The following is a 13,582-nucleotide window of genomic DNA, read 5'->3' as shown; positions in this document are numbered from 1 at the left end:
GGAGGGGGTTGGTGACCACTGGGGGAGTATGGGGAGGTCATCCCCCATTCCCTCCGGTGGTTATCTGGTCAGGTGGGGCACCTTTTTGAGGCTTGGTCGTGAAAATTAAAGGACCAAGTAAACCCGGCGAAATACTGCTGAAAGCCTATTTTTTTTCCATTATCCGCGAAAGCCGGCCACCTGGTAGCCATGCCCATGCCCGCCCATGTCCCGCCTTTGCTAAGCCGCCGACACACCCCTTTGAACTTTTGCCGGCGAGGCGACGGGAAAGCGGCAATGCTGTCAAAAAAGCCGCTTTCGATTATACCGATTTGGCCACTTTTGCGAGATTGCCGGCTATCTCCCGATTTATGGCCGGCGATCACTTTTGAAAATAAGCTTGATAGTCTTTATACCATTATAGAATTACCCTCATAATACTCAAATTGAGAATGCACCATTGGATCAGTACAGAGTCAATATAATATTATCTGTTTTATTCACATTTCCTTTTCAAATAATTTCTAGCATTCTATTTGTTTGTTTTTTGGCCAATCTCAAGTCAGCAATTACTATAGTAGACTTTGCTGATAGATTATGTGGAGGGGCATAATTGAACGCAAATGCCTATCTCCATAGGCGTTTATCTCCGAGAACGGGTTCGTGAAGGGGCGGGCCGAACCAAATTTTCGAAAAAATGGACGTTTTTGAGCTGGGCGTTTGTTTTTTTTAGCGATAATGGAAACTAAAAACGCCCAGCTCAAAAACGTCCTAATCCGAGCCATTTGGTCGTGGGAGGGGCCAGGATTGGTAGTACACTGGCCCCCCTGATATGCCAGGACACCAGCTGGGCACCCTAGGTCAGTGCGGTGGACTTCAGAAAAAGCTCCCACATGCATAGCTCCCTTACCACGGGTGCTGAGCTCCCAACTCCCCTCCCCCAAAACCCACTACCCACAAATGTACAACACTACCATAGCTCTTAGGGGTGAAGGGGGCACCTACATGTGGATACAGTGGGTTTTGGAGGCCTCCCATTTACCAGCACAAGTGTTACAGGTGGGGGGGGATGGGCCTGGGTCCACCTGGCTGAAGTGCACTGCGGTACCCACTAAAAGTGCTCCAGGGACCTGCATACCCGCAGGCCTCTAGGACTTGTTGCTGCTGTATAACATTGGCACACCAGTTGACACCTGAAGACTAACCTCTCCGAAAACGTCCTTTATTGGAATAACCGCGTTTACTCACAGTTAACTGCAGATCAGAGGTTGTGCCCCACTGGCAACGAGTCTCCCTGGTACTGAGATTAGCAGTAGATCAGAGCTGGCAGAATGGTGTACAATGCCCTCTTTCAGCCACATTCAAGGTAATAACTAAGTTCTCTAACATGGCTAACACAGGAAAGGGACCTAAAACTGGCTTACAAAAATGGCCACTACCTCATGTACTACAACAGGAAACACAACAGGGCACACTCTGACCCAGTAGGCAGGGGGAAAAGCACCATAGGAGAAGAGCCTACCAACTACCAACATCGTGAGACTGTAACACAAGCTAACACAATACCCTACACCCACCACAATGCAATGCTGATGTGACCCTGTACTGTACCCGAGAGCCACATCTGACCCAGGGAAAGGCTGTGACAGGATCGAACACATTCTGCTGTCATGGAGGTGGGTACGGCATTTGAGGCTGGCATAGAGTTTGGAAAAAAAGTTTTAAAGTGGGGTTTTTTTTTTGGTGGGAGGGGGTTAGTGACCACTGGGGGAGTCCGGGGAGGTCATCCCCGATTCCCTCCAGTGGTCATCTGGGCAGTTGGGGCACTTTTTTGGGACTTGTTCATGAGAAAAAAGGGTCCAAAAAAAGTGACCCAAAATCGCGGTAAAAACGCCTTTTTTTTAAATTATCAGCTACAGACGCCCATCTCTCTTCGGCTGATAACCACGCCCTAGTCCCGCCTCTGATACGCCTCTGACACACCCCATCAACTTTATTCGTTTCCGCGACGGAGTGCAGTTAGAAACGCCCCAAATCGGCTTTTGATTATACCGATTCGGGCGCCTTTGCGAGAAAAATGCCCATCTCCCTATTTGGGTCGAAATATAGGCGTTTTTCTCTTTCGATTACAAGCAGGATAGTACACTACCAGCAACAAGTCTGAAATGTTATCTTTTGAGTCCTTTCTGAACTCTAAGGTATACACCATCTGGTTCCAGTAACTTCTATCTTTGGTTTGCAATTTGCCCCATCACATCTTCCAACCTCACAGTGATATCATTCACTTCCTCTAAGTCATCACCAGGTGTTTGTAGCATGGCTGTCTCCCTAGCATCCAGGGACCCTTTTACAAAGCAGCGGTAAGTCCAATGTGGGCTTATCACATGCTAATATGGAGCTACCGCCGGGCCAACGCGGGCGCCAGCAATAGTTCCAGCCCTGGCATGCGCTGTTTCCCATGCTAAGGAATATTGGCCCATATTTTTTAGCATGGTACTAACCCGGAAGTAATCAGGCAGCACTATGTGCTACCCAGCAGTGACGTAGCTAGGGTAGTTGACACCCAGGGCCGGTCATTTTTTAACACCCCCCCCCCAACTACTCTCCTTTTCAGCCCCCAGTTCCAGCCCCCTTCGTCCACTACATGCCTTGCATCCCCCCTTTTCAGCCCCAGACCCATTCTCCCACCTGCCCTAGGCATGGACCCATTTTCCCTCCTGCTCCCTTGTCAGACCCCAGTTCCAGATTCAGACCCCCTCCCCAATCCACTTCTCCCCTCTGAGCACCCATCTGAGCTCCCCCACCCTCTCCAATCCCCTTCTCCCCTCCCCAATCCCCTTCTCCTCTCTGAGCATCCATCTGAGCTCCCCCACCCTCCCCAATCCCCTTCTCCCCTCTGAGCTCCCCCTCTCCCATCTGAACTCCCCCCCTGACGAGAGCCGACAGATCCCTCTTCTCCTGCCACCACCCTGCCTTTTTTTAAAAATTCCATGCAGCGACACAGGCAGTGCCTCACGTCTGCCCTGCGTGTGCTGTGAAAGGGAAAATTGCCTCGCTGGTGTCGGGCCTTCCCTCGCTGTGTCCCGCTCTCAAGGAAATAGGAAGTTATCTCAGAAGAGGGCGGGACACAGTGAGGGAAGGCCCGATGCTAGCGAGGCGATTTTCCCTTTCACAGCACACGCAGGGCAGACGCGAGGCACTGCCTGCGTCGCTGCATGGATTTTTTATAAAAAAGGCAGGGTGGTGGCAGAAGACGAGGGCTGTCGGCTCTCGACAGAGCACCCCCCACCCTCTGGCACCCGGGGCGGACTGCCCCCACCGCTCCGCCCTTGCTACGCCACTGCTACCCGGTTACCACCGGGTTAGCATGGAAGCCCTTACTGCCACCTCAATAGGTGGTGATAATTGTTCTCCCTCACATGGCCACATGGTAAGAACAATCTTATCACATGGCCATGGCTACTTTCAGTCCCTTTTACCTGCTACAGTAAAAAGGGCCTCAGCATGTGACAAAAATGGCTCTCGCTGCTAGCACAGGGCCATTTTTATTGCAGCTTGGTAAAAGGACCTCCAATTTTGTAAAAACTGAAGCTATTCTATAACTTGACTCACAATTTTCGTGTCTAACTGCACACACTTTCTATAGAATCAGTGAGCAAATATCTGTCCTGTGCAGTACCTCAAGGCAGATGCTGTCCATGCCCACAGCAGCTATAGTACAGTAGCTGCAAACCTTTACTTCAGTTTAGCAAACAGGTCCTTACATTTGCTTTCTAGAATCTCCTTTCTGTACCGGTAAAGCTCTATTTTGTCTGCAGAAAGAAATATATTGTCTTCGTAGACATTCAGATTTACTACACCAAAGCAAGAATTTTCAGACTTCACTCAGATTGTACTATCTAGTTTATGGGAAGTACACCAGATATTATACAATCTTCACCTCACTGGAAAACTTAACTAGATGGCCAAGCTAAAAGAACTTGATTTGAAAAAAATAGAGCTTATGTATTTTTATCATAAAAGAATAATATGAAGTAGCCAACATACATGTTGCTACTATTTGGATTTCTGACACTGTTGGGAACAGGATACCGGGCTAGATGGGCCATTGGTCTGACCCAGTAGGACTATTCTTATTTTCTTATGTACACAAAAAATTAAATGTGGCAGATCAAGCTAGTAAATTGCACATCTATAAAGTTTTAGGATTAGTAGTAATAGTGGTACAAGTGTATTATACTTTAAACTCACATAATGGACATGTACCATAGGATTTTCCCATAATTTAGAGAATATGTGAACCACTGATAAATAACATTATGGAACCACCTCCACAGCAGCCATTCATCTTTTACAAGATTTACAGTGACTGCACACTTATTTTGACTTTGATGCTGAATAAAGGAGGTACTTTGTTGAAAAGCATTCACAGCTGGCCATGAAAACCCCCAAATCAATCAATATAACATGTCTTTTTCTTTTGAAAAGAGGGTCCAAAACATGCGAGGGCATTGTCTATTTCACTTTGTGTTTCCATAAGGCATAAACATTGCACATCTTTGTGCCACGGTTGAATAACAGCAGTAGTCTTAAGGGGCTGACTTTCAAAAGAGTTTTGCCAGAGGGATAGCACAGAAAAGCGTCTTTAGAAAATAGTAAAGTTAAAAAAAAATATTCTTCTGGATGTATCTGACTTGACTATAGGTGATTTCACCATCTTGCTGAGCAAAGTGGAAGGAAGAAACTAGATTAGGGGAAAGAGAATTTCCACATGCTGGAAAAAAAAAAAAAAAACCCTCTCTGAGATAACCATATGGCTTAAATGCTCTAGTCTATTTCACATCAAGCTGAGAAGGTGGAGATCTGTTGGTTCAGAGATCCAGTTCACTGCACATTCCTACTGAGCCTGCCTATTAATTGCATCCTGTGTTTGTCAATCAAATATTTGCAATTAACAAAAATATTCCCTTAAGAGACCTAGAGCAGAGGCTGGTAAGTATCCATCGCATTGGCATGAGAGTCAGAGTACATGATGTGGTGTTTAAAAATATTCTGCTGCTGGTGATGACACCACCAGAGACTTACAGCCAAAACATTAACACAGAGTACGGACAGCATAGGGAATTTGAAAAGAATGATCTTTGTTACACATAAACTCAGATCTTTATGTTTCTAACTCAATTTTAACCTCTGATTCTGGAACCTCCATATTCACATTGTATCATGAGTCATTTTATTCTGCATCTAATTTAACTATGGGTATAATTTGATCAGGATATTTTATTGAACTTCAGTTTAGCAAATGTTCTTTATATATTTTTTTTCTTTTAACTACCATCAAAACAAATAAACAAACGACCCCCATTCTAAATAGAAAGTAATCAAAAACAGCCTGGAATAAAGAGAACTACCTGATATTCAGAGGGAGACCACATTTGTTTTGTTTTTGCAGTAGGACATTGCTTTTTTTTTTTTTCCAAGGGGAATACTACTTGAATAGTGACAGCTTGCCCCTTCATACTGAATGCCATTTAAGTTTTCTGTCAAAATGGGATCTCTCTCCCTCCCTCCCTGTCTAAACCTTGGAAAAAGCTCAGGACATTATACCCTGCACATGCAGAATATCTAATGTAAATAGGTAGGAAATGCCAGCAATTTACTGGGAATTGAAGACCTTCTGTATGCAACAGTGAAGCTTAGCAGGTGTGCGCTGCTGTTATTTTGTAAATCAAAATAGCATCTGAAGGTAGTGTCTGAGTACTCAAGTCACTGGGTTTGACTCCAAGTTCTTTATAATAAATGTTTAAAAAATAACAAGAAAACAAACTCAATCCCTTCCCAGTGCTTTCCGATAAAGTCCAAATATAATACTCCAGCAGGGATATAACACTTAAATTACCTACTGTACTTCTATAATTACACATAGCTTGTCAGTCACAGAAATAGAACTGAACTGGTGATGGATGGTCCAATGCTCAACACATTAATTTATGTTGATGCACAGTAAATAATAAGAATGGTGTTCATATGCTATCAAGGCAATGAATTTTACTTCCAGTTTTCTAAACAAAGATAATTCATAGAGCAGCCACATATCAGGATTCAAGTTTTCTGCAATTCTGCAGAAGCAGAATTCTGAAGTTGCTTAAGTCAACAAATCTTTTTTCCTTTTAAAATGTCTTTTTTAGGTATGTTTTGCTGTAGGGTAGTGCTTGTTGTAGCTATATTTATCCACACAAAGTCTGGGTTGTTCTAGGGAGACAGTGAAATCATGGGAAGTGTCACGCAACCAGAAGGGTGAGCCTGTAGGCCGCAGCTGGATTGATACTCCTTGACCAACATGAAGGTTGACCAGGCCTTGGCTGACAGCAGGCGAGTCAGTCCCAGACTAGGCACAAGGCTGACAGAATGCGGCTTAGTCTAGCCAGCTAATGGCAGAGCAGGCAGAGAGGTTCAGGAGATCAGCTGGATCAAAGACAGGCTAGACCGGGAGTCATACTGGATCTGAAGACTGGCTGGAACTGAAGACTGGCTGAGGCTCATGACTGGCAGGAACTGAGAAATGGCTGGAGCTGGAAGAAGCAAGGCAGGAACAAGATAGAGGACAACTGGAGAAGAATGCCAAATCAACTTTCTGAGACAGCACAAGAAGATCTGTTGCAAAGTCAAAAATGGCCAACAGCTTGGCAGGATCCATTTTAAGGCCTTGATCTGATAATAAAGCCCAAGAAAGGCAACTCAACTTGTTCAAAGGAACACTTTTCCAATGTGGCATATCGAGCACAGAAAGCTGGTAAACTGTTCTCCAAGGTGGCATCTTCCCTGGCTGGAGGTCGATGGGACAATCATACTCTCAATGAGGATGGAATGTTTCTGCTTGCTTCTTGGAAAATAGGTTGGCATAAGCCGCATAGACCTGAGGCAGGCCATCTGGAATTCTGCTGAGGCCAGGATGACAGTGGGTACCACGGCATCCAGACAGCATTGATGGTGGGCTTTACTCCAGGCAATAAGTTCCACCGTCTGCCAGACTAACACCAGATTGTGTTTTTGCAGCCATGGTAACCCCAGGATGATAGCACTCACTAAGGTCTAAAGCACATAGAAGGTGATTGCCTACCTGTGGAGGGGATGTTGAGGTGATGAACGAGAGCTTCATCTATGAAATTCTCACCTGCTCCCGAATTGTTGAAAGCTCCAGTAGTCTTTATTTCTTGACCCAAGTTAAGCTGAGCTTGGACTAGAAACTAGGTGTGGGGAATCCCCATCCAGAGCTAGGATTGAAAGTTTCCCAGTTTATTAGGGCACTTCAGGGTGCAATGTCCAGTCTCACCACAGTAAAGACAACAATTCAAAGACCTACATCTTAGCTTTTCTTGTTCTGAGATAGAAGAGTGCTCCATCTGCATAGGTTCCCAGGAATCTAGAGATGACGCCTCCCTGGTAGGAGAACAAATAGGTCATTGAAAACTGGGTGCTAGATGGACCTGCCTGTGTGGGGACTGTCATTCCTGGGCTCATTCCTGGAACCAGATGTCTACTCAGTTGCAGAGGCAGATGTGATCATCCAATGATGAAGGCAGGTTCTGACCTGCCAGCTCATCTTTAATTTGGGGGACTAACCCCTTTCAAAAAACTTCCACCAAGCTTTCATTGTTCCATTTCAACTCTGATGCCAAAGTGCAGAGCTGGATAGCATAGTTCAGAGGCTGCAGGCCTTCCCTGGCTCCTCAAAGACCCTCTAGAATTGTTCAAGAAAGCTACTGAGGTTATTGAGTACTGGGTAATTCCATTCCCACAGAGGAGAAGTCCTTGTGAGGGCTTGCCCTGTCAGCAAGGAAATGATGTACACCACAAGACTCCTGTTGGAAGTCCCTCATCTGCAGCTCAAAGATAATCTTGCATTGGTTAATGAATCCTGTACAAGCTTTAGGACTCCAATCAAATCTCGGAGGAGCCACCAGACAGATATCAAGTAAAACACCAATAGCGACCCCAACTGGGATGGCAGTATCTGGAATTGCAACAGCCAGGGTTTGGGGGCTTGTAGACATCTGTAGGTGGTCCATCAATATAGTCATGTCCTCGACCAAACCAAACAGCTGTTGAAGCTGGAGTGCCAGTTGCTGTAGCAGCTGTACAGCGAGTGACCTGCCAAGCTCATGGCCTTTGCAATCTGTCATGAAACCATAAGGGTGAGACCTTGGGCTGCAGCTGGATTGGCATTACCTGACCAACCCAAACTTTGACCAGGTCCTAGCTGATGGCTAGCAAGTCAGTCCTGGACTAGGCGTAAGGCTGACAGAATGAGGCTTGGTCTAACCAAATAATGGCAGAAGAGGTAGAGGTCCAGGAAATCAGCTAATGAAAGACAGGCTGGACCAGGAGTCACACTGGAGCTGAAGATTGGCTGGAACTGTGGTCAGGACAGGAGCTGGAGGAAACAAGGCATAAACATAGGACAACTGGAACAGAACATTGAAGCAATTTTCCGAGACAGAATAACGAGACCTGTTGCAAAGGCAAAGAGGAAATGCATCCAGGGGTGCACCACTGCTGGCCCTTTAACAAAGAGTCCTTGCGTGTGCACACATGCCCAGGAGCACCAGCAGCTGCTAGAGAAGCTGGCCGCCGCTGAATCGAGGAAGCAGCTGGAGACACCCAGGGGTTCATAGGAATCGGCCGCCGATAGTCCTAGATGAGGTGCATAGGCGGTCGGTGGCCGAACTGTTTGGGGAGGCTAAAGGGGGTGGGGTTAGGGGTGTGGTCAGGGGCAGAGCTTACATCCATAATTGTCTGACAACACACAGAAAAAAAAATAAGTAAAAATAAAATAGTCACAATTAATACCTTTTATTAAATTTAGATATTAGATATGTATCATATGTCAAAGAATAAAGTGGTTGCTCAAAGTATATACTAACCACAATCACTCAACTGCAAAACACTATGCATAACTTTGTGCAAAAACACACTCAGAACCTTACTGTACCATAAATATTACACTGAGCAGACCTTAATACACCAATATACCACCCAAACGGAAAATGCAGACCGTCAACAATATGAAACAAGGGATCATATCATCACAATTTTCATGTAGAGCCACAAAACACCCTTTTAGGGTGGATAGTGTTCACAATGAGCTCCTTTTATTATTGACCAGATAGAGATAAGAGTTTTCAAATTTCAATTTTGGCACAGTATAAGTCATCACAAACAAAATATAGGAAAACCAAAAGCATTAGGGGCTTATAGCCCATTTAGATATGTTTAAACAAAAGAGATCTGCATGAAACAAAATATATATATATTTTTTTGACTTAAACCCTTCAGAGTCAGCACCTACCTCTCCTGAAATCCAACGTGCACTGCGTGCCACAACTTCCTCTAATTATTATGGTCTGGGTCTGGGAAGGAAGTGGGAACACCTCAGACAGCCACTCTTAACCAGCCTTGAGCCTTCCCAACTCAGTGACGGCACAAAAAAAGCACTGTATGTATCCCTCATTGATAAGTCTCTGACTCTAAAGTTTAGCAATTTAATTAAAGCAAAATGCATTTTCACATATCACAAACTCATCCTATCTGAGAATGTTTTATATAAAAACAAACAGAAAAAAAGCAATCAGATTTTCACTTACCAGCTCTGTCAACTCTATCCTGCTTATAATCGAACGAGAAAAATGCCCAAGTTCCGACCTAAATCGGGAGATGGAAGTTTATCTCACAAAAACGAATAACACGGTATAATCGAAAGCCGAACTTGGACGTTTTCAACTGCACTCCATCGCAGAAGCGTACAAAGTTGACGGGGGCGTGTTGGAGGCGTGGTGAAGGCGGGACTGGGGCATGGTTATCACCTGAACAGAGATGGGCGCCTTTCGCCAATAATGGAAAAAAAGTATGCGTTTGTAGCTAGAATTTAGGGCACTTTTCCTGGACCCTGTTTTTTCACGAGTAAGGCCCCAAAAAGTGCCCTAAATGACCAGATTACCCCCAGAGGGAATCGGGTATGACCTCCCCTGACTCCCCTAGTGGTCACTAACCCCCTCCCACCACAAAAAATGATGTTTCACAACTTTTTATTTTCACCCTCAAATGTCATACCCACCTCCCTGGCAGCAGTATGCAGGTCCCTGGAGCAGTTGTTAGGGGGTGCAGTGGACTTCAGGCAGGTGGACCCAGGCCCATCTCCCCCTACCTGTTACAACTGTGCTGCTTAATGCTTAGGTGCCCCCCTTCACCCCTTAGGGCTATAGTAATGGTGTAGACTTGTGGGCAGTGGGTTTTGAGGGGGATTTGGGGGGCTCAACACACAAGGGAAGGGTGCTATGCACCTGGGAGCTCTTTAACCTTTTTTTTTGTTTTTGTAAAAGTGCCCCCCTAGGGTTCCCGGTTGGTGTCCTGGCATGTGAGGGGGACTAGTGCACTACGAATCCTGGCCCCTCCCACGAACAAATGCCTTGGATTTATTCGTTTTTGAGCTGGGCGCTTTCATTTTCCATTATCACTGAAAAACAAAAACGCCCAGCTCACAAATTGTCGAATAAAACATGGACGTCTATTTTTTGCGAAAATACGGTTCGGTCCGCCCCTTCACGGACCCGTTCTCGGAGATAAACACCCATGGAGATAGACGTTTTTGTTTGATTATGCTCCTCTATGTCAGCTAAACTTCCTCTTTGAACATACTGTTGGAACCATCAGCCAATGAAATGGCTTTTAGCTGTAGCTATCCCAGGTTACCTGATAATAATGCACACATCATTGCAGTCATGCCCTCTTCTCGGTGTATATGCTCAGAAAAAAAAAAAAAAACATTGAACCATTTAAAGATTTTAACAATTACACTATTTATTTTTTATTTCTCCCCAGTCTCACTTGCATACCTCCCTCCAAACCTGCTCTCTTTAATTTGAATGTTGTTCACTTCAAGCTCACCCCGAATGAGAAGTTCTTCCCACGCCAAAGACATATATAGCACTGGTTGTATTCTTTTAAGCAATTTCAACAGAGCATGCCTGCCTCAGTGAGCAATGCTGAGCTGCCTTCACTTCCAGTTTGCCAGGACGACTTGGGCAGGGGAGAGAGGAAAATTACAACTTCGGGTAAAGATTTTGCAAGTGAGCGGACCTGAGCTGGGGAGGCTTAGCCTCCCCAAGCCTCCTATACCAGGTGTCTATGGTGAGGTGGGTTGCAGGGAGGAATGGCCACAGCCATGACAGGAAAGAACTTATCCCTTAATGCACAGTTAGCATGTGGTAACAGGCTACTGCACAAATACATTTGCATTAAACTGCACATGATAGTTCTTTTCTGAACTTTTGTCTGAGGGGTTGTGGTATGGTCAGATAGTGGGCGTGAAAGCTTTAGCCAGCTAGCACATTTTACTTTATACATACTACCTGGCTAACAGAGTTAATGCAATAGCATTTAGTTCCTCCTAAACAGGAGGCATTAAATGGTCTTGTATTAACATCCTGCAGGTATCATGCACTAATGACTACATTAGCAACAGCCCCACAAAAAAATGGGAAAGCCCTAAAAAATGCTGCATGAAATGCTGCATAAAATTTGCAGTTGTTGCATGGTAATATCCCACTTTAAAACACATTAACCATATATTTTAGCACAGTTTACTAAAAGGGCCCCTTAGCTGTTTAGCACAATTTTTCAGTGATAACCAGTAAAATAAACAGCCTATCCCAGTACACAGTGATAGTTGACTTAAATGTAACTGGCTATGTTATAGCTGGCTAGATTTAGGTGTATTTTACACTACAACCTATCTGACTAGAGTGAAACTAAGTTTATGTGTGTTTGTGCTTTTGTCTGTGTCTGAGAAAGAAAGCTCCTATGTGTCTGTGCGTATGTACTGGAAAGTGCTTGCGTATGTGTGTTCCCTGAATTCTATGTGGAGCGGCATTTTCAATATGACATCTAAATCCAATTTTGGACGTTTTACTGAAAACATGAAAATCAAATGGCAAACATAGTGATTTTCAAACCAGAAAAACATCTATCTTTTTGGTTTGAAAATGGGCATTTGCTAGATGTTTTTGTGCTTAGTGTATCAATCTTTTTGGACCATTTTATGAAGAAAAAAAAAGACCAGGGAAAAAATGCATAAAAACAAGCCATTAGTGTTACAGTCCACCACGAGAACAGTGTGTGTGGTCTCCCATTTGACTCCTTGTCACACTCAGCAACAGTCATTCCCCCAATTCTGCAACTGAGCTCAACTGCATTTCCAAAAGCAGCACCAAACAAAGGCAGCAGAGGGTGAATAAACTATATTTAGAGTTCAGGGTTTTTTTTAAAGAGAAGGACGCCCATCTTTCGACACAAATCGTAAGATTGGTGTTCTTCTCACAGGGTTGCCCAAATCGGCATAATAGAAAGCCGATGTTGAGCGTCCTCAACTGCATTCTGTTGCGGAGATGACCAAAGTTCATGGGGGTCATGTCGGAAGCATAGTGAAGGTGGGACTGGGGCGTGCCTAACACCTGGGTGTCTTCAACCGATAATGGAAAAAAGACTTTACCTGGTCCTTTTTTTCTTACAACTAAGCCACAAAAATGTGCCTTAAATGACCAGATGACCACTGGGGGGAATCGGGAACGACCTCCCCTTACTCCCCCAGTGGTCACTAACCCCCTCCCACCCTCAAAAAATGTTTTTAAAAATATTTTTCCAGCCTCTATGCCAGCCTCAAATGTCATACCCAGGTCCATCACAGCAGTATGCAGGTCCCTGAAGCAGTTTTAGTGGGTGCAGTGCACTTCAGGCAAGCGGACCTAGGCCATACCCCCTACCTGCTACACTTGTGGTGGTAAATGGGAGCCCTCCAAATCCCCCCTAAACCCACTGTACCCACATGTAGGTGCCCCCTTCACCACTTAGGGCTATGGTAGTGGTGTAGAGTTGTGGGGAGTGGGTTTTGGGGGGTGGATTTGGGGGGCTCAGCATCCAAGGTAAGGGAGCTATGCACCTGGGAGCTATTTTATTTTTTTTAATTTTTAGAAGTGCCCCCTAGAGTATCCGGTTGGTGTCCTGGCATGTCAGGGGGACCAGTGCACTACAAATGCTGGCTCCTCCCATGACCAAATACCTTGCATTTCGCCGGGTTTGAGATGGCCGGGCCCGGTTTCTATTAAGGCCGAAAACCGAAGCCGGCGATCTCTAAACCTGGCGATCACAACATTTGATCGAAATGTTGAGATTTAGCCGGCACCAACCGTATTGTCAAAAGAAAAGATGGCTGGCCATCTTTTTCGAAAAATACGCTTTGCTCCGCCCCTTTGCGGAGAAGGGCCCGAAGATGGCCGGCCATCTATTTGGCAGGCGCCATTTGATTATGCCCCTCCACATTAAACCAATTTAGTTCTTTAAGGGTCCTGTTTACTAAGCCACAATGTAAGCATGCAAACTATTTAGTGCATGCTAACACTAGAGACACCCATAGGAATATAATGGGTATCTCTATTAGCGTGTGCTAAAAAGTTTACGCGCTTACAGCGAGGCTTAGTAAACAGGGCCCTAAGAATATGAACATTTTAGATATCACAAACTTCTTGACATCAATATAGCAATAAAGCTC

This window comes from Microcaecilia unicolor, chromosome 3 (genome assembly GCF_901765095.1).
Source record: "Microcaecilia unicolor chromosome 3, aMicUni1.1, whole genome shotgun sequence".
NCBI classification, from domain to species: domain Eukaryota; kingdom Metazoa; phylum Chordata; class Amphibia; order Gymnophiona; family Siphonopidae; genus Microcaecilia; species Microcaecilia unicolor.
The sequence above is the reverse complement of the archived record's forward strand: the minus strand, read 5'-3'. Positions refer to the sequence as shown.